The 26,283-nt window shown below is 35.3% G+C and overlaps 2 long non-coding RNA genes across 15 annotated transcripts; both read left to right on the forward strand.

Moving 5' to 3' along the window:
- The first annotated feature begins 21 nt into the window (after positions 1 to 21).
- On the forward strand, positions 22 to 9,319 carry LOC148873126 (uncharacterized). Of its 13 annotated transcripts, none has more exons than XR_016097357.1 (18): positions 22 to 84; positions 161 to 273; positions 355 to 442; positions 630 to 853; positions 963 to 1,042; positions 1,398 to 1,622; positions 1,732 to 1,810; positions 1,898 to 1,978; positions 2,150 to 2,389; positions 2,489 to 2,568; positions 2,650 to 2,735; positions 6,735 to 6,863; positions 6,941 to 7,017; positions 7,103 to 7,199; positions 7,333 to 7,426; positions 7,512 to 7,575; positions 7,655 to 7,831; positions 8,519 to 9,319. It is a non-coding gene; the product is annotated as an uncharacterized LOC148873126 (long non-coding RNA). The 13 variants fall into 13 exon arrangements; XR_016097369.1 differs by having other exon boundaries at positions 31 to 84; positions 195 to 273; XR_016097393.1 differs by having other exon boundaries at positions 37 to 273; positions 1,398 to 1,471; positions 1,563 to 1,622.
- A 19-nt stretch (positions 9,320 to 9,338) lies between these two features.
- On the forward strand, positions 9,339 to 11,947 carry LOC148873127 (uncharacterized). Of its 2 annotated transcripts, none has more exons than XR_016097428.1 (3): positions 9,339 to 10,181; positions 10,754 to 11,272; positions 11,364 to 11,947. It is a non-coding gene; the product is annotated as an uncharacterized LOC148873127 (long non-coding RNA). The 2 variants fall into 2 exon arrangements; XR_016097434.1 differs by having other exon boundaries at positions 10,789 to 11,272.
- The last annotated feature ends 14,336 nt before the right edge of the window (positions 11,948 to 26,283 follow it).

Here is a 26,283-nt window from a genome sequence, read left to right on the forward strand (position 1 = left end):
TGTTTCTGATTAGATATTCATGACAGGTGAAGGGCATGAGTGCAAAGGAGACTCGGAAGTGATACGGATGCGGAAGCTGCACAGGTATGTGTTTTTCGTACAATGTCTGTATACCTAAATTATATCATTTTTGGAAGACAAGGTTTGTCGGTCGTGGCAGTGGCTATAATATCCTTGCGTCTTATGGGTGCAAGCACGAAGAATGCCCAACTCACGGGCAAGATACACAACCTCTCGCGGAAAAACTATAAGGAAGCCAATCAACTCCTCGGTGTAAGCTTCTTAATTCTCAGCTTCATTTGGTGTTCTTGTTTGGATGTATGGGTTACTAAATTTGATTGGTTATATCCGTAGTTTTTGATTTCTTGAGGCGTTGCTACTTTTTGGCGATCGGCTTACTAACTCCTGTGTCTTATCATTGTTCCCGGTTTTCGATATCAATGTAAGTATAGGAAACATCCCCTGCTTAATTCAGTTCCGTTTTCTTTAAACTCCGTAGGATAACTTGATGGATGTTTTTTGTGGGTGTGTGGGTTACTAATTGCTCTATTACCATTGTTGTGCTTGTAACTTTTCTGAATTTGTTAATAATCCTCATCACCGACATGTTCATGCATTGCCACTTCCAGGAGATTGCATCTGCGGAGCCGATTCAAGCGTTCGAATTGTAGCAATGAACCACCACAGCCTCGCATACGCTGGAGTCCAGAATGAGCCACTTTAACCCATTTCTTTTCTATACACTCGTAAACTTTTTCTTCTCCACCTATTTATAACTAGATATTTTTGGCAGGTGAATGGCGTGAGCGCGGAAAGATGGCTCGGAAGTGAAACAGATTCGAAAACAGCACGGGTATGCGTTTGTTGTAGAATGTCCGCATCCCTAAATTTGAACATTTTTGGAATATATGGCTTGCCAGTTGTGGAGGTGACCATAATATCCTTGGTTCTTATGGGTGTAGGCACGAAGAATGCTCGACTTGCGGGCAAGATGCGCAACCTCTCGCGTCAATACTATAACGAAGCCGATCAACTCTTTGGTGTAAGCTTCTCAATTCTCAACTTCATCTGGTGTTCTCGTTTGTGTGTGTGGGTTACTCTTTTTCTTTGTTTATATGCGTAGTTTTAGATTGATCGAGGCTTTGCTACTTTTGGCGATCGGCTTGCCGGCTCCTACGCTTTACCATTGTCCCCGGTTTTCAATATCAATGAAAGTATAGGAAACATCCCGTGCTTTATTCAGTTCCGTTTCCTTTTAATTCCGTAGGATAAATGACTGGATGTTGTTGTGGGTGTGTGGGTTACTAATTGCTCAATTGCCGTTGTTTTTGCTTGTAACTTTTCTTAATTTATTAATAATCCTCATGACTGACACCTTTATGCATTGCCACTTTTAGGAGATTTTATCGGCGGAGCTGATTCAAGCGTTCGAATTGTAGCAGTGATCAACCAAAGCCTCTCTTACGCTGGAGTCCAAAATGAGCAACTTTAACCCATTTTTTCTTTATTTTCTCTTAGACTTTTTATATCTCCACCTGTTTCTGATTAGAATTTCTCGACAGGTGAATGGCGTGTGCGCGGAAAGGAAACTCGATTGTGATACGAATTCGGAAGCGGCATAGGTATGTGGTTGTTGTCGAATGTGTGCATCCCTAAATTTTAAAATTTATAGAAGAAAATGTTTGCCGTTTGTGGAGGTGACAATAATATCCTTGGTTCTTATGGTTGCAGGCACGAAGAATGCTCGACTTGCGGGCAAGATTCGCCACCTCTCGCGGCAATACTATAAGAAACCGCTCAACTCTTCGATGTAAATTTCTCAAATCTCCAGTTCATTCGGTGTTCTCTTGTGGTTGTTTTGGTTCCTAATTTGCTTGGGTTGTATGCACAATTTTAGATTGCTCGGGGCATTGCAAATTTTGGGGATGGGCTTGCCGACTTCTGCGCCTTACCATTGATTCTGGTTTTCGATATCAATGTAAGTATACGAAACATTCCTTGCTTAACTGACTTCTTTTATTCTTTAATTCCGTAGGATAAGTGACTGGATGTTTCTTGTGGGTGTGAGGGTTACTAATTGCTCTGTTCCGGTAGTTGTGCATGCAATATTTCTTAATTTTTTAATACTCCTCTTGGCTGGCATATTCAGGCTTTGCCGCTTTCAGGAAATTTCGTCCGCTGAGCTGATTCAAGCATTCGAATTGTTGTAGCTACCAGCCACGGCCTTGCATACGCTCGAGTCCAGAATGAGCCACTCCAACCCATTTCTTCTATATACACTCTTAAACCTTTTCTTCTCCACCTATTTCTGATTAGATATTCTTGACTGGCGAATGGCGTGGGCGCGAAAAGGAGACTCGGAAGTGATACGGATTCGGAAGCGGCACAGGTATGTGATTGTTGTAGAATGTCAGCATTCCTATATTTTAACACTTTTGAAATATTAGTTTGCTGGTTCTGGAGTAATATCCTTGGTTCCTCTGGGCAGGCACGAAGAATGCTCGATTTGCAGGCAAGCTGTGCAAGATCTCACAGCTTTACTATAAGGAAGCTGGTCCAATCTTCGGTGTAAGCTTCTCAACTCTCCACTTCATTCTGTGTCCTCTTTTGGGTGTATGGCTTACTAATTTGCTCTGTTTATATGTGTAGTTTTGGATTGCTCGAGGCGTTGCTACTTTTGGGGAGGGCTTTCTGACTATTGCACCATACTATTGTTTCTGGTTTCCGATAACAATGTAAGTATATAGGACACATTCCTTGCTCAATGGACTTCCATTTGCTTTTAATTCCTTCAGATAAGTGACTGACTATTTCTCATCAAGCTCCCTAATATTTGGGCTCTAACTGGTTCATACTCCGATTTCAACCCCACTAAAAATCTTGTAACATCTTGTTGTTCCCTTTGTTGTTGCTGAACTTTAACATCTGGAGTGAGGGGATGGTAGACATTGAGTTCATTTTTGCGATTTCTTCATGCAGGCATAGTACTCTTCTAAGGTTTTGTTTCCTTGTTGCAAATTAAAGTATTCCTGATAAAGTTGATATACCCTTGTAGTATTATCTTGTCCAGATTATAGCTTCTTAGCATGTTCCCATATATCCTTAGCTGTATCTAGGAACATGAAGTTGGCACTAATTTTTGGTTCCATACTATTCCATAGCCAGATCATGATTTGAGCATCCTTTTGTTCCCAATCATCAAACCCTGGAGAGTCAGCCGGTGGTTTATCTTCTTTTACATGCTTCACTTTCCTCTTTGCCTTGAGGAAAACTTCCACTGATTTGGCCCATGGAACATAGTTCTCACCATTCAGTTTAATTGAGGTCATCTGTACACTTAGATAGTCAGAGGGAACTACCACACTTGGTTTCTGATCATTATACCCATCTCCCATTGCTGCCATGATACTCTTTCACTGTTGCTTCTAACCTAAATTCCCAGCTACCAACTGAGTGTTGTTATTAGGAGTTTGATGCTCCAGAACCTATAGAAGTCCCTAAGCACAATAATAGGTACACAAGCCTTGTTCTTGTTCACACCACTACTGATTTCACAACACCACGAACCACATAAACATCAATTCAACACTTACTAATCACATGCAAACCCTCTTACAACCACTCAACAAAGATTGTGCATCACAAGCACCACCACATAGTCATATCTGTTACACCCGGTACAGACCTGTTTAACACCTTTAAGAGGGCACTACATAACCACAAAGAACTCAGCTAGGTCACTGCATTACACTTTGCACAATTCGGCCACTTACAGCAGCCCTTACACCATTCAGCTACTGTAAACACAGTCTGTTCTTGGGATTTTCTCCAAGAACTAGGGCAACAATAAACCTAGTTCTCTAGGTTCTGATCAGTACTCGCAGGTTCTTGAAGGTTTTCTACCCAGAAATACCAGCAGCACAAGGAGAAGAAGTAACCGACCTTCTTTTGAGAATTTCAACCAACCATTCACTGCTGAAGTCATTTTCTTAATGAAGAAGGTTATGCGCAGCAGAGAGAGACGAGCTGAGATGTTTCAGACCTAGGACGAACCAGTTTTCTCCATTGACAACCCAGAAACAAAGAAAGAGAGGTCACGAACACTGCTGAGATGTTCATGAACTGAAGTAGGTCAGGAACCTTGCTCTGATACCATGTTTCGACTGCTGCTACAGTAACCCGAACCAGCAAGAGGAAGAAGAAGAAGAAGAAGAAGAAGAAGAAGAAGAAGGAAAATGAAGGGACTGTCGAATCTGATGGGTTAACCCTATCAGTCGACCCCTTAATAGTAATTAGTCTCTAATTACTTGTACAAAGACTAAACTGCCCTTACTTAAGTGTGGGGCAGAGTGTCTCTTATATAACTGCCACATAAGCATACAACTTAACAAGGACAAGTTGACTAAACTACCCTTATTCGGCACTCTAACAAACATAATCATGGAACCAGATCCTTTATAAATGGTTGGGTCTATTCGGGCCAGTTGATTAGACCTGAAGCATTGACAGCCCCTTCAAGAACACGAACGATGAGAGCGATTGTGCTGCAGCAAGGTTGGTATCCCTTTTTCTTCTCCCTTCAGACCTGTACTTCAAGGTAAGGACCTTTCAAAACCGCACTCGTTGTTCAATAGGGTAATTGTGAAAGCAGTAGACATGAGTAGGAGACTGTGTTTGTACTTTGTAGGAGGTGAAGACTCTTCAAGGACAACTTTCTTGGAGCTATAAGAGAAAGGGAGAAAGAAGAAAAAAAGTAATACAGGTTTGGATTTGGAGAGGTTTAAAAAGGGATTTGGTTATTAATGGAGGGTTGTGAAGTCTTATTGGGGGGTGGTCAGTGGTGTTAAGAGGTGTTTGAATGTGCAAGGTGGTGTGAGTCGTGTGACTGATCAGTTGGACACAAGGATAAAGGTGGGAGGGGGTTTTGTTGGGTGATGCTTATACTTCTACATCTTACTTTTTGGTAGGTGGCAGGGTAGTGAGTGGTGAGGGTGCTTAAGTTGGGTTCTCTTTGGGTTCTTCTTGCCTCAATGATATTTCTTCATCCAGCGTTGTATTTTGTCCTTATTGTTTTTGGTAAAAATTTATATACTCAAGAAAGAAAATCAAGGTGTTCAGGATAGGCAATGTGATGTCTTGACTCTTGACAACTATGCCTAGATCCTTAATTTCAAATTTAGAAGCCAGGGCTTCCCTTAAGTTGTCTATCTTAGTAGGATGTTTCCATGTAACCAAAATTCCGTCATTGTTCTAATCATGATTGTTTAGGAGTCATCACCCTTCTTTACCAACAATTGCTTCAGCCCATATATTGACTTCTTTAGCATGCACACTTTTTTCTTGTAATCCTTGTTCAACTAGTTCAACTCCTGGAGGTAACTATACATAGGCCTGTTTTGGGACTTTTGGGATAGCTCCATTCAATAATGCATTTTTGACATGTAGTTGCTAGAGGAAAAATAATAAGAAGAAGCTAGAGGAAGCAGAATATGGATTGAGTTTATTTATGTCACTAGTGTGAGCATGTCTTGATAGTAAATCTCATAGGTCTATTTATACCCCTTCGCAATCAACCTTGCTTTGTATCTCTCTATGGATTCATTAGCTTTATACTTCACAATAATGTTCCACGGGAAATTTCTTAAGGAAATTTAAACTTTTTATTTCTCTCCTATTTTCTGTCGGACCAAACACAGGTAAGTAGATATCAAAAGGAATAACATGATTAGAAGGAGGTGTTGGAGCAGCAAGGGAAGCACCTGAGTCACTTTGGATCAAGGTATTTGATGGTTGTCATAGATCAATTTTGGGGACTACTTTCTGGTGACAACCGTGCACCTGCAAATCTTTTCGCTGCATATTAGAGCTAGAGTCAGAGCCGTAAGTAGGAAGCAAACTAGTAGAAAGTGAGTTGTTGGACATAGGTACTAGAATAGGTATAAATAAGCACTCCGCTCTCTTAGTGTAAAATCTCCTCCTGAAGAAAGATGGAAGTAGCATAGAAAGGCGAGACTCAAAAAGGACAAATCCCTGGTAACAAAACATTTGTTAGAGACAGGATTTTAACAACTATAACCTATTTTGGTTTCTTACAGTAAACACAAAACACTTAATCAGTTTCATTACTCTGAGTAGCTTTATTCCAGTTTTCTATTTTGTGAAAGCAACATAAGTGCTGTGGAATTAGAAAATTCTCCACTAGCAGTCTTATTAGTGTCCTTTGCCTGGACAAATGGATATGACTTTGTGCTCTGTCAATGGGGTTGGGTTTGGTTTTGGTCAGGCTTGACCTGACTTAGTATTATAAATGTGCAGAACCAGTTTGAAACCAGGCTCCATATGTGTCTGTGGTAACAAACCCAGAACCTATGTAATTATTAATTGGGACTATTGGGTCTGACCTGATAACACCTGATTACAATTGACAGCTATACTTTTAGCCTGTAATTTGACAATAAACCTACTTTTTAAAATATTTGGTAGTATATACATTTTTGAAAAATGCAAGACTATCTGGAACTATTAAGTCTGTTGTTTTAACTTCTATGATAACACAGAGCCACTATCCTTAGAAATGAGAGTCAAATATTTTAAGTCCATGTTTGTTACAATTCTTTTATTTGGGTCTGAATGTTTGTAGTTTGCTCAACTTATGATGATAGATTAAAGCAATGGTTGCTAGTTAACACTTAGTACATTAGTTTTTTGTTTATTGACCAAACAGTACTTTTTAGTAACAGGCAATATCTCCTTTGGTGTCCTTTTGATAAGAGTGATGATTGGACTGTCAAACCGTGAAGATCTGTTTGATATAGTGAATGCATGGTATCCAAATTTGGAGACTATTGCTGAGAAACTTATAGGTATTCTCTGCTGTTCTTATATGCCGGTGCTTTCAAGACTAATATAATCCTTACAAAATTGATTTCTGTTGTGTCAGAGACATTTGGAAAGGTCAATTCTTCTCCATCTTACCAGCCTGGAGGATGTGTTGGTTTTAAGCAGGTTCTCTTTAGGGTAGATAGTGCCTCTCTAGCAACTCTGTGCATAATAAGACCCCAACAGATGTCATTATTTTTCATGTTTTGTTATATATTTACAGGGATCTGCTGAAATGGTGCAAAAGAATCACAGGTCAAGGTTTTAACTTTATGGGGCTTAGCTTATCAGCTTATGAAAGTAAAAGCATTTGTCAAGAGGTTGTATTTGATTTCCACTTTTTATTCCTTCTTGTGATAATGTGATGGATGACTATCTACTTGTTTCTACTGGTTACTTAATAAACTGTGGGTTTGTATTTATTTTTGCATCTTCTTCAATTTCTTCTGAAAGTCGACTGTTAATAATGAGACAAATAGCAAAGATGTGGGGAGTACCGATGTCAGAAGCAGAAACATTATATCCTCTTAATAAGCCCATAGTTCAGGTGTCTGTCTTTTCTAATCATTGTGTCTGATACGTTTGTGCTATGAGCATCAAGTACAAAAATCTGAATTTTTTTTTTCCTGCAGGATTTGCAATCAGATTTATGAGTTGGAAGGGTTACCCACAAATGCACTGAAGGCTGCATTACATGTAAGCACTTACTCTGTTTTATATTATTTGTTGCTTACTTTCTGACATTGGTTGACTTTCCTTGATGTGTTTTCTGCAGTTACATCACTAAAAGAAACCTTTTGTGGATATCTGTAGTTCACTACATGTTCTTGAGAGGATAGCATGTTCTGTTAAGTGCAATGAGCCAGTTCTTTTGGTTGGTGAAACTGTTACTGGAAAAACAACTCTTGTACAGAATCTTGCAGTGAGGCTTGGTTAATCACTTACAGTCTTGGTATTCAGTCTAGGCAGTTTGTCATTATGATGGTTCTTTTGTGTACGGGACTCTTATCATGTGGACTAGAAATTGAATGCTAATTTGCTTATCTTGCAGAACTTAAGCCAACAAAGTGACATTTCAGACTTATTGGGTGGCTTTAAGCCTACAGATCCAAGATTTATATGAATACCTGTTTATAATTTGCTTATCTATTCCCATCCCCAAACTCAATCTCCTTTTCTGAATTTCTGCTTGTCCCTGTACTTCAATTTGCTATAATGTGGAAGGTAGGAGCCAACTGTACTAGGGATCATCTATCCTGAAATTGTAGTTTTGTCTTCTTATTGTTGTTATTACAATCTTTTATCAGTTGGTTAGCTATAAACATTATCTTGTTGTGACTGGTGATATCATATGTGTCCCGATTTTTTCCATCATGGACTTGGTATTTGATAATTGCAACTTTTTTTTTGGATAATTTGTTTGATAATTGCAACTTTCCTCCACTATGATTGGATGATGATCATCATGATCCAAGCCTTACGCCAACTATATGGGATTGGTCAACATGAATCCTGTTTCGCCATTCCTCCACTATGATTGGATGATAATAACCTTGATTGCATTTTTTTTTCTTTATAGCTTCTTTTCTTGTTGATAAAGAGGCAAAATATGACAGTACTCTTCTATGCTTGTATGCAGGACAATGGGGATTTTCTTGTTTGTCTGAGAAAACATGTGTCTGATAGGAACTGGAAAATGGTTTTAAATGGATGTCAGAAAGGCCTTGGTTTTTCCAGGAAGCAAGTTTGTGAGGTTGGTAGATCTCTATCTGGTACAAAGTGAAAGCGACCTGAGTGAAGAACTCATCCAAGCTTGGGAGCGTTTTTCCATGAAACTTGAGACAGCACGTAGAGAGATTGGCTCTTCAGCTATGGTCTTTTTGTTTGTGGAAAGAGCATTTGTGACAGCAATTAAAAATGGTAATTGGGTATTACTTGACGAAATAAATTTGGCTCCTCCTGAGATGCTACAGAGAATTACAGGGGTTTTGGAAGGAGACGATAGTTTAATTTGTTTAGCTGAAAGGGGAGATGTTGATTATATTCGTTGACATCCTGATTTTCGTATATTTGCTTTTATGAATCCTGCTACTGAAGCTGGAAAGAGGAACTTGCCATATTCGTTGAGAAGCAGGTTTACATAGTATTTTGTTAATGATGTGTTAGATGAAGAATATTTGACTCCATTTGTGAAACAATTTATGGATTACAGCAGTCCCAATAGAGAATTGGTAAATAAAATTGTGTGTTTTTACAAAGAAGCCAAGAAGGAACCTGAAGAGAGGCTAATCAGAAGCCCCAGTTCAGTTTAAGGTCTCTATACTGTGCACTGGATAGTCCTTGTTTCAAGTTTATGAACAGTATGATACCATCATATTTGTAAGGTGGAAATATGCCTCCAAATGTTCCCTTTGATTGTTTACTTCTTGGATAAGGGGAAATTGAGTGATAATGCTTTCTTGGAGAATTATGTCCTGACAAAAAGTGTCAAAGAGCATTTAAGGAACTTTGCACGTGCTATTTTCATTAAAAAAATCCCGTTCTTTTACAGGGTCCAACTTCTAGTGGAAAGACAAGCCTTGTTCAGTATCTTGCTGCAATAACTGGTCATGAATTTGTTCATATAAATAACCATGAGCATACTGATCTGCAAGAATACTTGGGCTCTAATTATTACTGATGCTCATGGGAAGCTTGTGTTTCAAGAAAGGTGTATTGGTTGAGGCTGTTCGAAATGGATACTGGATTGTTCTAGATGAGCTTAACCTTGCACCTTTGGATGTTCTGGAAGCATTAAACCGGTTATTAGATGACAACAGAGAGCTTTTTGTTCCTGAACTGCAGGAAACAGTGATTGCTCATCCAGATTTTATGCTTTTTGCCACCCAAAACCCACCAACATTTTATGGTGGGCGTAAGATGCTTTCTTGAGCATTTCGCAACCATTTTGTTGAAATACATGTTGATGAGATTCCTGAAGATGAATTGAGCACAATACTAGAGAGGAGGTGCAAAATTCCTGAAGGTTATGCGAAAAAATGGTTGAAATTATGAAGAACTTGCAGTTGCATCGCCAGAGTAGCAAAGTTTTTGCTGGAAAGCATGGTTTCATAACTCCAAGGGATCTGTTTCAATGGGCTGATTGTTTTCATACCTTTGGTAACTCATATTAAGATCTGGCCAAAGATGGTTATTTTCTTTTGTCTGAAGGGTTGCGAGATGAAAATGAGAATAAAGTTGTCCAGGAGATCTTGGAGAGACATCTTGGGGTAAAACCTGCCACAGACAACTTGTACCGGCAGGTTTGTTCCCTCCCTCCCTCTCTTGTGCTCATTATTGTCTTGACAACAGAAAGTGGAATTGCCTGTTGTGCAGTTATACTTTATTTTTGTGTTTTTAGATGGATTTTTGTTTTTTGATTGTTTATTTGAGCATGGAGTAGGAAAGTATGTCGTTCATAATCCTGTAACTTGGCAGTTCTGATCTTGTTATCTTAATCCAAGGAAGTACAGTTTGTTCATGTAGCTTCGGACATGTTTGTTCAGTTGAATGTTGACTGCTTCTGTTGGAGTTTAGATGATTGGTTATAGGGATATCATCAGTTCAGAGGTTTTTTCTTCTGTGGTTTCATTTGTCCTCTCTCTTTAGGAGTCAGGAATAATTGAGATAGAAATGATTCCTAGGTGGTAATTGGATACATTTCATGAACAAGTAGTGTGAATCATCATAGAAAATATGAATCTTTGTTAATTATCTGGAAGTCAATGTGCTACTTGAATTCCTTTTTTGGTCATTTTTTTTCCTTTTATGAAGCTGATGGGAATTTTATATTTGTGTATAAACTTCGCTAACTGTTTAACCTTTTATAATTCAGGAACCAGCTGATAGTCTTTCTGTTTTAAACTTCAGTGAATGATCAGAAGTGTCAGAGTCTTGGAAAGTATGATTTTGTGAACTTGTAAGCTGAACCTACTTCATGTGGAGGTTATATTTTCTTGTTGAGTGTTGCTTCAAGTTGCATGAGCCTGTCCTTCTTGTTGGTGAGACTGGTGGTGGGAAGACAACTGCTTGCCAGTTACTTAGCATTATTTTAAAGTTAAAATTGCATATTTTGAATTGCCATCAGTACGCGGAGACATCTGATTTTCTTGGGGTTTGTTTCTTTCTTTTACAGATTTTCTTTAATGAGGGATTGCATTTTAGTGGTTTCTGTTTTGAAACTTCTGATTGCTTATTGCTGTTAGAATATGATAATCTACAAGTTAACCATCATAAAAAGTTCAGGGGTTTTATCCTGTACGAGGTAGGTCAAGATTAACAGGAGAGTTCAAATATTTGGTTGAAAAACTGATACTGTCAAAGGCTTTTCTCCACTCTCCTGGCGACAATGCATGTATTATCCTGTCCATGTCAATATTTCCTTGAATGAGGTTCTTTTACTTGCTTGATGCTTTATGTATGCTTATGCATTTCTCTCAATGCAGATGATATCTACAGACATTGTCCAAGCTTCTTCAACTCTTGATTGGCTGACAAGAATTATAGATAGTTATAGACAAGGTGTGGTTTCACACTCTGACGTCACTGAGCAGGATCTTGATAGCCTTGAGCAAGTTAAACTAGACCTAGTTGAGCTATCCCAGAAGTGGCAGACCATATTTATGTGGCAGGATGGACCTCTTGCTGTACGAACAATGAAGGATGGGGATCTACTTCTTGTGGATAAGATATCTTTGGCTGATGATAGTGTGCTTGAAAGATTAAACAGTGTCTTGGAACCTGAAAGAAAATCGGTGGGTTGATCTTCTTGTTTGAGATTTGTTTTTATTTTCAGTTTTTATTACTATTAAAAAATTCTGATTGTACTTGGTGGGCATGGTTATTTGTTAGTGTTCAAGACACGTTTATATATTTGGACCTTTGTATGATAAAATAAAACTTGTTACTGTTTGATATTATGGCAAATTTTGAATAAACAGTGGCCAGCTTAGTGGACAGGATGTAATAATACGAACAGAATTATTCAGAATTGCAGAATGCAGATAATTATGCTTATTTTTCTTGTGGAAATTATGAAATGGTGCTAGTCAGAAAATTTAGTCTTTTTTGTACGGCAGTAAGACAAACTAAAAGTAAGAGTGCATGGGAATCTCCTTATTATTTGCATATATATTAGAAAACACTTTTCCTAATAGAGATCTCTTATGAATCATTTTGTGCTTTTCAGTTAATGCATTAAAGTAAATAAATATACTTTATTATTCCAATAAGTCTTATACTAATGCATAGCTTATGACTTGGCCATTCCCTATTAGTAATATTATAAAATTAAAAACATTGGAACGGCGCATTCCATGCCTATAAAGGATAATTAGAGCAGTTGTCATCCATTTGGAATTGTATAATTATATATTAATATATTATATATCTAGGGGTGCAAATGCAATTTGGGCGGGCTCAGGTGGGCAATTTGTTGAAATTTGAATGCACCTAGTCTGAAAGCACGTGGTCCAATGCACTGTAAATTCTTCAAATCGGATATTTTTAATTTAGAGGAACAATTTGGCAAATCCCCAACTATTGCTAGTACTCTTCTGACTAGCCATTTCCTATCTATCTCAATCGTGGTCCAAAGCAAGTTTTAAAGTATCAATTTATTTGATAAATTGATAGGTTTTCTATATATATATATGTGTGTGTGTGTGTGGAAATCTTGGTTCAAAGCATTGATACATGTAATATGTGAATTTATTTGTGGTATGCAAAATATGCATATTGCAAGTTTTCAAATAGTATTGGTACTCATTTGCTTTTTCTTATTTTTGTTAAGTATTTCAAAAATAAATGCATTAGTAAGGAATTCTAATGTTTAAATTAGGGAAGATTTATGATGCTGGAAAGACATGTACCAGAAAAGCTTTGACCAATCACCCCTTAATTTTGATAAATACCATCCTATTGGTCAACATGTTTATGATACTGTTGATTGGTCACAAGTTGTTTTTTTTTTATATCCATGGGTTTGAAAAAATATACCATCCTATTGGTTTGAAAAAATATACACATCAATACTTTGAACCATGATCCCAAACGTAACCACCTTGTTCTTACTTATTAGCTCTCTCTATGTCTCTCTCTCTCTAATTTTCATTGTTTTCGGTTTTTTTATTAACTAGTAAACATGTACGTGCATTTGCATGTGACAGTATTTCTAAAGCCATGTTCGTTTTTTGTAAAGTGGAGGGGGGAAAGTTTGGTCAATGGGACTGTGAATCCCATTGACCAATTTACCTGTGTTCAAATTTTAAATTTATGTGGAACCCACACAAAGTTTTATTTTCCTGGGTATCAGTTCCCTGAGTAAATGATATCCTTGCGACACTTGGGTAAATTGGTTTCCGAGTGGAGGGTAAATAAATAAAAAGTAAAATCTCAAAATTGCCCCCACAAGATAAGAATCTCTTCAACTTTTTTTCCCCAGATCTTGGCTCTACGTTTCTCCTCTCACCTCTCGGTTCTGCATTTCTTCTCCTCCATTCCGTTTTTCTCCTCTCACCCCTCAGCTCTGCATTTCTCCTCCTCCATTCTACTTCTCCAAAAATCACATTGTGTTTCTCCTCTTCCACTCCATAATCTTGTTGTGCGACATTGGTCCTCTTAGTTGTTGTTCCACTTAATCTAGTCATCGGCTATTGGTTCTCTCAGTTGCTGTTCCGCTTAATATAGTTATCGGCTCCATCGTTGATGCTTCATCCTCCTCCACTCTGTTGCCGACACCATTGAGCTGCTCGCTGCTCACTATTTTTTTCTCCATTGAAATGGTAAGAATGGTGATGTACATAATGCATCTTTTTTTTATCCAATAATGCATCTTATTGGTCATCTTTTATTACTATTTTATTTATTTCCTTTTTATTTTGACTGTTTTCATTATAAGAAAAATCAGTTTTAGCAACGGACCAAACCGTTGCAAAAAATACTAAAAAACCGTTGCTAAAAATTATAGCAACGGTTTTTTGTCCGTGGTGGATATTGGCGTGGCTAAAACTTATAGCAATGGATATTGTACACCATGGCTAAAAGTATATATAGCCACGGTTTATACTGTTGCTAATTGTAACATTTATTGCTACGGCTTTAATACGAAATGTTGCTGCAACTTGATATAGCAACGGGTGTGTTCATGGCTAAATGTATAGTCTATTATAACGACTTATAATGAACTGTTGATAATGGTACTTTTAGCATCGGTTTAAGTAAACCGTCGCTAAAGTTTCATTATTTCATTTGAATGCCTTTGCAACTTTAAAGAAAGATTACTTTCACCTATATCTGTATGGTAAAAGTGATCTTTACAAAGAAAACCTTTACACATTTACAAAAAATATCCATAGTAGTATTTGTTCAATATTCACATTTACTCAAGTCATTTCAATACAAAAAATAAAAAAAGAATTAACAAAATTTCTTCATTGTCGTCTGAACATTTGCTTGTATACGCGTGCATTATACTCAAGACCTTTGTTTTGAGTCATAAACTTCAATCTGCGAAATTCAACAAAAAAGAATATATAAGGATTAATATCAATAATTAATTAGCTAATTAATTTCTTACATAAACTTCAATCTTTCATTTACATAAGTCATTTCAATACAAGCTGATTCCTTCCCTAATCAATTTCTTACATGGGTCTAGACTCTGGACCCAAGACTGCATATATTATAATCAACCTATGCATTTCCTGGTTTCCTTTAAGTTGCAGTAGAGCTCTTTCCCACCAGACAAATGAACCCAATAATATGTATATAGTTATGTGGTTACAGGTTGGCAATCATTGGTTTGGCTTATTATTAGCCCATCCAATCTCTGAAGTTGGTCCGATTCAATATGTGTGCACTTCTGCTAGACTGCTACAAACATCTCAAATTGTTGAACTGCCTAGATTGTATTATGGATCATTTAACAACCCCCACCCAAATCTGAAATATTGCTTATTAATTCTGTTCTGGTATCTTGATCTGCAGTTGCCTAGGTGATTTTTTTTAAGTAAAAATTATCCTAGGGTAGCTCACTAGGTTCCATAGCAACTAGCAATTGTATTTCCGTGATAATTGTCCATGATTTTCATAAGTGTAAACTTAAAGTATAGAAACTCAGCAACGAAGAATAATTTTATTACATTGAGTAAAGTAAACAAAGACTGAAAGGATGGCCAGCCTCAACTAACCTTCAAATTCATTGTTAAGTACAAATCCCCCTTGTTGCATTCCCCAAAACATAGAACTCGTCACCCTCTGTTTTGCCAGCAATTCAACTAAACCATGGCCCCATAATGATTTGTTTATATGCTTAGCAAATATATTCATGGCCAGATTGAGCAATCTCTAGTCTGTGGGCAGAAATTACTGTCTATTCTTTCACATAAATATGCAGGTAGTTTGAATGTCTGACCATTCAATATCCATTCTAATTCTTAAGAAATCCTATACAAAATTAGCAGTTGGATATGTTAATGACGGTGATTTGATGGTTATTTTATTTTTCTTGCATTAAAATATAGAATGGAATCTGTGATTCATAATCTGTGGTCAAGGATATGTTAATGATATCTAACCTTCCTTCTGTTTGAACTCAACCTGACAGGATTGATGAGAACATGGATGACACACTGGCAAATGAGAACATGGATTGATGAGAACTCAACCTCAACAGTATCTCATCCAACCGGTGGTTGGTGATTAAGATAATCGTTGTATTGATTGTATTCCTCATGATTTTCCTATTTTTTGGGGGCATAACATTATATCAAGAATAACTAAAAAGAAGAAATAGAAAGAAAGTGCCTTTTCAAAGGCCACGGGCCTTACACCGTCAAGTGATCAAGTCTCATCCCACATTTCAAAAATTATATTTGCAGTTTTGCACTGCCTTGTTGTACATAACATCATAAGCTTTTTGTGTGTATATACAATGAGAAGTCTACCATTATTCTTCCCTTATATTTTCTCGGGTAAGTTGTTGCTAGGATGACATGTCTTCATAGCTTCTTCTTCAGTTCTTTCCAATTTGCATTTCATTAGTGTGTTTGTGTGTTTGAAAGTTGAAACAAAGAGCATGATTAGTATAAATTCATTGAGTGGTCATGCTTATTCTCAGTTGACATTTGTGAATGAACAAAAGTACTAACTACTAACTATAAAGATTATGCATTTGGTTTGGCGAGTTTAAGATGTATCAATTATTGATTTGACTGTGAGACTGATGAACTCCAGCAAATTGTTAAAATATTGGTGGATGTTGATATTGCATTTTCTTGGAACTCCAATTGTTCTCATTGTAGTTTCATTTGACTGCAATCTGGTCTACCTCTGTCTTTCTTTACTTTGCTTCATCTTTTGTTTTTCTTGATCCATACTGCAAACAAACTAACCCATGTTGAAACTCAAAACTAAAATAAACCAGAATTTGCACTCAATAGTCAATTTGTTTACAAACATGGAAATGGGATCGCACAGATAACTAACAAGTAACAAGAGGGGACTGGGGTTCCTCTTAAGAAGTAAGAGTTAAGAGGAAACAAATAGGCCCATACTTTAGCCTAGATTAACTCCTAGGCAGAAGTCACATACCTAGATTTTCCCTTAACACATGAATATAATTCTCAAAAGATTTGACCCATGACCCAACAAGGATTTTGGTTTTGTATCAGGTCTGAGTCTGAAAAGAACTAATCCAAACATTACCAACTAAGATATTTACCACTGTTAATTACTCAATTTTCATGTTTAAAAAAACTGATATTTAGCCATCATCGTGTCTAAAGAACACAGGCTTCGGTTCCACCAAATGGACTTAATTTATAACTAAGTTTTAGGAAATGGACTTATATGTTATACACCCAACCGTTTGCCAAATCCTTTAAAATGCCTTTACATTCTAACAATTGACTAATTGTATCAATATTGTCACATTCCATTGGCACGTGATTGTTGTAACTTTTTAAAACCCAATTTTCTCCTTAAAACCATTCACATTCCATTGTTGTTAGATTTGACAAGGGTCACCAATTTTCAAGAACCTACACCTAGCTATTTCTTATAACTTCATGTGGACCAAACTAGATTAGATTTTAAACTTTTTACTGATTTTCAAGGGGAAATTTTCCAAGAGAGGAGGGTTATGTAAGCCATGGAGCTACATGGTGCAGTAGCATAACTAGGGGTGCAAATGGATCAGATCATGATCCGATTTGATCCTATTTGATTGAATTTAGTTCACCTCTGTTCAGATCTTCACATCAGATAATATGATCCGACCAGAAAGTGGATCAGGTTAGGATCAACCCAATTACAAAGGGTTAGCAAATGGAGAAGATATGGGAAGATGAGGAGGATGAAAACAGACCTTTGTAGAAGATGAGGATGAGAACTCCAATTTCCAGAGACGAACTTGTGTTCCTTGTCTGCTAAGCACCTAAAACACATGGAAGGAAAAACGTTCTTGATAAAAAAAATGCAAAAATAAAACATGGATGATGTGCGAAATGGAATTCTGTCTCCTTGCCGTCTGAGAAGACGAAGACAAGGTTACCTTCTCTAGAGAAGACAAAGACAATATCCTATCTCCTTGTCGTCTGAGATCTAAGATCAAAGTTGATGGAGGAAGAGAAGGATGTTTTTCGTAGAATAAAACACCAAATAGCATGAAAGCCTGAAAGGGGATGTGAGTATTTACCGGAGGTCGTAAACCTCGCTAGAGATGAAAGATAAAGTGGTTGGAGTTCGGACCGTTGTAGAGGTGGGAGATGAGAACAGTTCACCCTCGACAAAATTTTCTCACTCGTCTTGCAACTTTTGTGTCTCACTAGGGTCACACCTATTTAGTGAGACCCGCGTCTCTTATTTTGAGAATACTAATCCCATCTCATCGCATCATATCTCTCAAAACAAACATGAGAAAATAGAAATATTCGGCGAATATTCTTATTTTCTCATCCATATTGCACGAACCAAACGGACTGCAAGGGAAATGTTCTATATTTTTCCTTTTATATGTTCTAACCTCACCTCTAATCTTGCCTCCTTCACTTTTGCTTCCCCACTCCTTTAACCCCTAACTCTTTCTCCCCTCCATTCTCCTCTACTGAACCTCTATCCCCTTTTCCTCCTATACTCCCCAATAGCTCTTCCACATCCCTTGTTTCCTTTGCCCCTTCAACCCCATCCACCTCATGTCCTTTTCTTCTCCCCCTTTTCTGCGACTCTACTTTCAATACTTCTCGACAAAGGCAAAATAATCTCTCCACTCTATTTTTTATTACTACCATATGTTTTAAGGGTTCAGTTTAATACATGTGTTGGACATTATTGGTAACCTAATTTCACATGTTCATATTTGTAGGTTTATTTGGAGTGAACCCATCTATAAATCCTTATCCATGAGTACAAAATGTTCATATTGCCTGGAGTGAAACCATCTATAATTTCACATGTTCATATTGCTTGGAATTTGTAATAGCTTGAAACTTGTTTTACATTGTGTACAAAATCAAATCAATGGTTGTGCATTTTGGTTGGTCCATCATCATCTGGTAAAATTTCAATTGTTAGGTTACTTGCCCAGCTCACTGGAAATGTGCTAATGAATTAAATCTTTCATCTACAACTGATATTTCTGAATTGCTTGGGTGTTTTGAGCAACACAACGCTTTTCGCAATTTTCGTTGTGTTATTGTACAAATTGAGTAGTACATTGGTGAATACTGTGATGCTTATTTTGGAATCATCAAAGGAGGCATTTATAATTGAGAGTGAAGATTTAATATCCAAGTGGCTAGATTTATCGTCCAGCTCCAAAATAAATGGGTATCTTTCTTCAAGTTCCACTTCTGCGTATGCAGATGTTTCTGATGGTTCCTCATTTTTCTGGATTCGTCAGTCCACATCATTGAACAACTAAAGCTGGATTTGGAAAATATCAGGTACCCGTATCTTGGACACACAAGGACCTGAGTAAGACTATGAAGAATATCCTAAACCTGCAAGAGTGTTGCAATAAACAACCATTTCTACTCAAAAGAAACTTATCTTTTCTCTCTCTCTCCCATTAACTCTTTTAATAATATCTGTTCATTAATTATGCCATTAACTCTCTCCATCCATAACTCATGCCACTACTTCTCTCTCATCTCAGTTACTCTATTAAATTGCACAAAATACGTTAACTTTATTTATATATCCATTTCAATTTAACTATATTTATATATATATATATATATATATATTTAGATATATTTGCATGGAACTATAATTACTATTAAAGATTAATTATATTGAAATTGGGATATTCCATGATATATAATTGCACTAAATAATCTACTTCCATTTAAAATTATAATCCATTTATATTCCATTTGAAAAAAAATAAAAATTAATTAACCATAATAAAAATATTAGTAAGTTCCTTAAATAAAACAAATAATTAATTTTATTGATACAAATATTTTTATTAATATAATAAAAAGAATTTAATTAATGAAAGGAATAAGATAAATTAAAAACTAAGATGGAATTATCAAACAATTATTAGTTTTATAATTAAATTCAATTTAGAACCAACTTAAGTTCTAGTGAAAAATAAAAATTTATATAGTTAATTAAATTTCCTAAGGAATTTAAATTTAACAAAAACTTAATATACTTAAATGAATTCAATTTTTACTAATTTAAAGAATTAATTTTAAATATAGTTTGTTATTTTAAAATCAATTTAAATTCAATTAAAAATAAGGAAAATTGTAAAAAAAATAAAAAAACTCATTGGGTTCTCTAAAAAACTTATGAAACTCCCCACTTTTTTTACCTCAACAAAAACCTTCACTATTGTTTTGAAGAAAATGTGCAAATACCTTCCTTTTGTCAGCATTCCAAATAAAAAAATTTGGATGTAATGCATGAATTTTACTTCACATCAACCTTTTTACCTTTGTCCAAGAAGAGTAAGGAGAATTATTCTTTGAATGTTGTCTAGTAAAATAAACTAGTGGAAGATAAAGTTGAAACTCTAATTATGTATGATAATGCACTAAGAAGGATAATAGTATTTTGATAACTTCAATGCCTTTGTTGCCGAAAAGCCAAGGGAAATGAGGTATTTGCACTTTTTTTCTCAAAACTATAGGGGAGGCTTTTGCTAGGGTCAAAACACAAAGGTGGTTTATAAAATTATTATAAGAGGATAATTTTTTTATAAATTTACCTAATAATAGTATAAAAATAATAACAAATAAATAAAATTAGCATTAAGATATAAAAAAAAATACAAAATTATCTAGAGAATAGGAAATTGTCACTCTCATTAAAGCGGAACTTATATTGTGATTGGATAAACCAAGCAGAACCCCCAAAAATAATACTTTAATTGAACCTAGATGGACACTATTTAATTAAAAATGTCATAGAGCTTCATCTTCAACTTTGCTTATAAATAAAGTCCATGTGTCATATGAGTCCTAACTAGTCTTCACCTTATTTTCCGTAGCCGTAACTGCAATTTTCTCTCCCAAAGAGAGAAAGAGGGGAAATGAAAAAAGTGAGGAGAGAGAGAGAAGGAAATATATTTCTAATAAATAGTAAAGTTTTTGGAGGAGATTTTTGGTACACATGTTCCATAGTAGTAAAATAATGGCGCTCCTATTTCATGCCAATTGCCAAGTTTGCTGCACTGGATGTAACCCACTGGTGCTCTTATTTCATGCCAGCTGCCAAGTTTGCTTTATTGGATGTCGAATGATCCTAATAGTAGCTAAAAGTTTTATGTTAAACTCTGCACAATACATCGGAACCGTGTATTGGGAACATCTACCAGTAGTAGTGACAAGTACGGGAGACGTTACCATAGATGTGCATGTAGGACTGATGTGATCTCCCAAGTTTGACATAAATCGTTGTTAGAACTTAGAACTGTCAATTGTCTCTAATGCTGCTGTTGGACTGCTAAAGTTGATGTCACCACTTCGCCAACTACACCAACACCATCCACCGATGTACCGATGTAGGCGACTAATTCAGCACTGATCTCTTGACGATTAACTCATGAATCATGTCCTAAAGCCCTATGCGTGCCTCACTTTTAGAATCCATATTTACCCACAACACCTGCACCTAAATTTCTATAATCTATTCAATCAGTTCTTGTTGTTTACCAACCGCAAGGAGAGAGCAAAAAGAGGGAAGTTGCTGGAGAAAAAAAATGTCAGCGAAGATACTCTAAGCAAGGTTTAAGACATGATTCAAGCCATGAAAATAGGGAATTATTTGGGCAATATTTGGCAGCCAAGTTACTAAGAAAAACAACCACTATAGCTGAACAAAACAACTTGATATTTTGGGATTCTTTTCATGAAAATATTGGCCAACATAACCTTTGGGTATCTTTAGGAGCTAAAACATTGTAAAAAAATGTGCTTTTTTGTTTAAAATACCAGTTTGTTTTGTTATTGTGATCACGAATGACCACTGTAGCTAAAAAATGAGTGAGGAAGGAGACATTGCGTTGGGTTTGGACAATTCAAACCGGATCCCAATCCATATCCATGTTTACATTAGTTATATTCAGTCTAGTCAATCAGTCTACGCCGTTTTCTAAGTCCAAACAACTCAGGCCCGACCAACTTGTCATTCATTCTATCAATTCAGGCCCTATTAACAATGGTTTGACCACACTTGTCAATTTAGGCCTAGTTAATAGTGGCCCGACCAACCCAAACTACGGGTGTTCACAGGTCGGGTTGGGTCGACTTGAGTGATTTTCTTAAATCGATCTGACCTTGTCGGTTTACTTATTGATTAAATCGAAACTGACCAACACAAACATGAAGGGTCAGTTTCTCGATTTAGTCGATTTTTAAATATATTTTAAACTGAAATATTTATATCAAAATATCTATTTATATTTAAGTTTATTTTTTTAGTTTTTATGCAAAATCAAAATATATATTTAATTCGATTAGTTTTCTTGTACAAAACTGATTTTTTTGTCAATATATATTTAAATTTATACAAAATTGAACTAAATATTGTACCATTACATTATATTTGTATTGGTTTTGCATTTTTTTGTTTTTATCATAAGTAACCATAATAAAATATATCAACATTTAACATATAAGGTAGGGACTAATCAGTGATTACATAAACACAGTATCGGTTTGACTTTCACACATGAAAGCCGAAACCGAAACTGAGTTGGTTTATTTTCTCACACAAACTGAAACCGACCGGTGGTTTTGAAAAATTGATCAACTCGGGTTGGGTTGGGCCAATTTGGTCGATTTGACATTTAATGTGAACACCTCTAACCCAAATTATTGTTAATAATTAATAATTCTAGAAATACTATTAATAATTATAAAAAAATTTTAACATGAACAATTTACCATAATTTTTAGGAAAATATTATTAACAAAACCATCATTATATTACTTCCTTTAAATTATGGAAAATTACCTATACTAATTATTTAACTAATCAATCAATATTAAAATTATCAAAATGGTTATTAAATTAATCATCTATGTTAATTAATATTATTCAAAAACCAACAATTGAATCAAGATAATTAGTTAATGATAATTAATATTACATTAATATATCTGATAATTTTCGATAATGACAATTCATATTAAAATTAATATTTCAGATAATTAGTAGAAAGTGAAAATTGATTTATGACAATTTTTATAACCACTCAAAATTATTTGCTACAATATGTTTTATTTTCTATAATAATTATTTGAAATAGTAATTAATAATTATCAACTAACAACAATTAATAGAAATTAAAAAAAAATATTCATGATAATAATTTTTTAAAATAATATTGATAGTGATATTAATAATCCTTTGATAATATCTGATATTACTTATTTTTTTTATAATAGTATTGATATTAATAGTAATTATTTATCTTTGAAAATATTAATAGCAATTAGTACTTATTAAATATTTATGAAAATTCTACAATTTCTAAAAATATTACCAATTTAATAATATATGAAAATATTAATAATTGATTGTAATTATTGTTAATAATAATTAATTAGTATCATCCTAATAATATTTGATATTTCTTAATATTAATAAATAATTATAATAAATTAGTTGAAAATAAATAACTAGAACCTACCAAAATAATCAGTAATTTTTTACAATAAATAAATAATTATCATTAATAATATTTTCTATCAACCATAAATTACCAATAATTATCATAAATTAGTAGAAAATGAATTACTAGAAATTACACGAAATCTTCAAATAAAATAACCAAAATAAATTACCAATGATTGTAAAAAATTATCATAAAATAGTAGAAATTTCTAGGAACTAGCACAAATTACCATAGAATAGTAAGAATGTCCAAAAACATCAAGGTTTTTAAAACTGAACCAAACAATAACCATTTTGGGGACCGGTTCCTGGTCGAATGGTCCGACCGTTTGGTCCGAATGGACGACCATTCTAACAAAAAAAAAAAAAGAAAACAAAAAACAGAAAAAAAAATCGTTATTCAAGCTGACGATTCGATGGTTTGACCACTCGGGTCAGCGTTTTGTTGGCCAAATCAATGGTTTTTTTCCAAAAATCGGTTTTGGGGTGAAACAGAACCTGTCAGGTGACAATTTCCTAGTTTCCGGTCCAACTGTTTGGTTTGGCCTGGTTTTGAAAACACTGAAAAATATAACTATACAATAGAAAATACTAAAAATTAGGAGTAAAAAATAACCTGTTATTTCTAGAAAATACAATAAATTACCAATAAGTTATCTTATAATTAGTATAATTAGTAGGGGGTGGCAGGAATTGGTTTTCTCATAACCAACTCTGCTGGAGCAGTATTGTGGGCTTATAGTGGACCTATTGGCATTACAGACGTGGTTGAAGCTAAAGTCAGAGCTCTTTTTATGGGCTTAACCGCTCAAGGATGGCTAGAACTATTCACTCTGCCCCCTTTGTGGTGGAGGGTGATTGAAGAAATGCCATAGGATGGGCTGCTAATCAAGAAGGGGGTCCTGGGGTTTTGGCCTGCGTGCTCAACGACACTCAAGAGCTTTTTGTTCTTTTAGATGGGTTTTTAGGGAACTGAATATGGCTGATTCTTTAGGAAAATCAGGGGTGGATAGGGCTTCATTGTATAGTGATAACACATTTCCATTGTAATATATATGTATATATTTTTTCTGTTTAGCTTGTTTGGGCTCTCTGTTTAAAGGCACAAATTTAAAAAGTTTGGAAAAAGACTGTATTTGGTTTCAAGTAAAAGGTAGGGAGAGGAAGGGAAAGGTAGGAGACCTGTAGTTCCTGTACAAAGTTGCAAACCAAACCTGTAGGGAATTGATTTTATTATTTTCTGATCTTCATTATGGGTTCATTATTTAAAAGATGATGATATGCAATTGCTATATACACACAGAGAGAGAGAGAGAGAGAGAGAGGTGGACTTGTTGGGATTTTCTTTTAAGCAATTGTTAGGCATGCTCCAATGTTATTATTATCTCCAATCAATATTATCCTTGTATTGGTTTCAACTTTCTCATGAAGTAGATAGAGTTACTGAATTGAATTTGTTCTCTTCATGTGCTTATTGGTTTTATAGTCAAATTGCACAATTGCATTTGTGTCTACATATATTGGTATCATCTTACCAATCGTAGACTGTTGAAACTTGAAACTTGGAAATGTTTAGCTAAATGGAAGTTTGGATAATTTATCCATAGTGCCTCAAAGCATGCAGCTGAACTAGCTTAGTTAAATATGATTTTCATAAGTGTAAACTTAAAGTATAGAAACTCAGCAACGAAGAATAATTTTATTACATTGAGTAAAGTAAACAAAGATTGAAAGGATGTCCAGCCTCAACTAACCTTCAAATTCAGGTTCATTGTTAAGTACAAATCCCCCTTGTTGCATTCCCCAAAACATAGAACTCGTCACCCCCTGTTTTGCCAGCAATTCAACTAAACCATGGCCCCATAATGATTTGTTTATATGCTTAGCAAATATATTCATGGCCAGATTGAGCAATCTCTAGTCTGTGGGCAGAAATTACTGTCTATTCTTTCACATAAATATGCAGGCAGTCTGAATGTCAGACCATTCAATATCCATTCTAATTCTTAAGAAATCCTATACAAAATTAGCAGTTAGATATGTTAATGACAGTGATTTGATGGTTGTTTTATTTTTCTTGCATTAAAATATAGAATGGAATCTGTGATTCATAATCTGTGGTCAAGGATATGTTAATGATATCTAACCTTCCTTCTGTTTGAACTCAACCTGACAGGACTGATGAGAACATGGACGACACACTGGCAAATGAGAACATGGATTGATGAGAACTCAACCTCAACAGTATCTCATCCAACCGGTGGCTGATGATTAAGATAATCGTTGTATTGATTGTATTCCTCATGATTTTCCTATTTTTTGGGGGCATAACATTATATCAAGAATAACTAAAAAGAAATAGAAAGAAAGTACCTTTTCAAAGGCCACGTGCCTTACACCGTCAAGTGATCAAGTCTCATCCAACATTTCAAAATTATATTTGCAGTTTTGCATTGCCTTGCTGTACATAACATCATAAGCTTTTTGTGTGTATATACAATGAGAAATCTACCATTATTCTTCCCTTATATTTTCTCGGGTAAGTTGTTGTTAGGATGACATGTCTTCATAGCTTCTTCTTCAGTTCTTTCCCATTTGCATTTCATCAGTGTGTTTGTGTGTTTGAAAGTTGAAATAGAGAACAAAATTAGTATAAATTCATTGAGTGGTCGTGCTTATTCTCAGTTGACGTCTATGAATAAACAAAAGTACTAACTACTAATTATAAAGATTATGCATTTGGTTTGGCGAGTTTAAGACGTATCAATTATCGGTTTGAGTGTGAGACTGATGAACTCCAGCAAATTGTTAAAATATTGGTGGACGCTGATATTGCACTTTCTTGGCACTCCATTTGTTCTCATTGTAGTTTCATTTGAGTGCAATCTGGTCTAACTCTATCTTTCTTTACTTTGCTTCATCTTTTATTTTCCTTGATCCATACTGCAAACAAATTAACCCATGCTGAAACTCAAAACTAAAATAAACCAGAATTTGCACTCAGTAGTCAATTTGTTTACAAACATGGAAATGGGAGCGCACAACAAACTAACAAGTAATAAGAGGGGACTGGGGAGGGTTCTACTTCTTGAATTCTCTCTTTATCTATTAGAAAAAATATTTCAAATTTAATATTAATTTTCATATTTTGCAATTCTTTAATTTGTACTTAGCTACTGACTTCTTGGTAAGAAAGAAAGATTTTCACTATTTTGTTTTGGTAGTAAATAAATA

This window comes from Nelumbo lutea, chromosome 1 (genome assembly GCF_056320005.1).
Source record: "Nelumbo lutea isolate HS-2025 chromosome 1, American lotus-T2T, whole genome shotgun sequence".
Lineage (NCBI taxonomy): Eukaryota > Viridiplantae > Streptophyta > Magnoliopsida > Proteales > Nelumbonaceae > Nelumbo > Nelumbo lutea.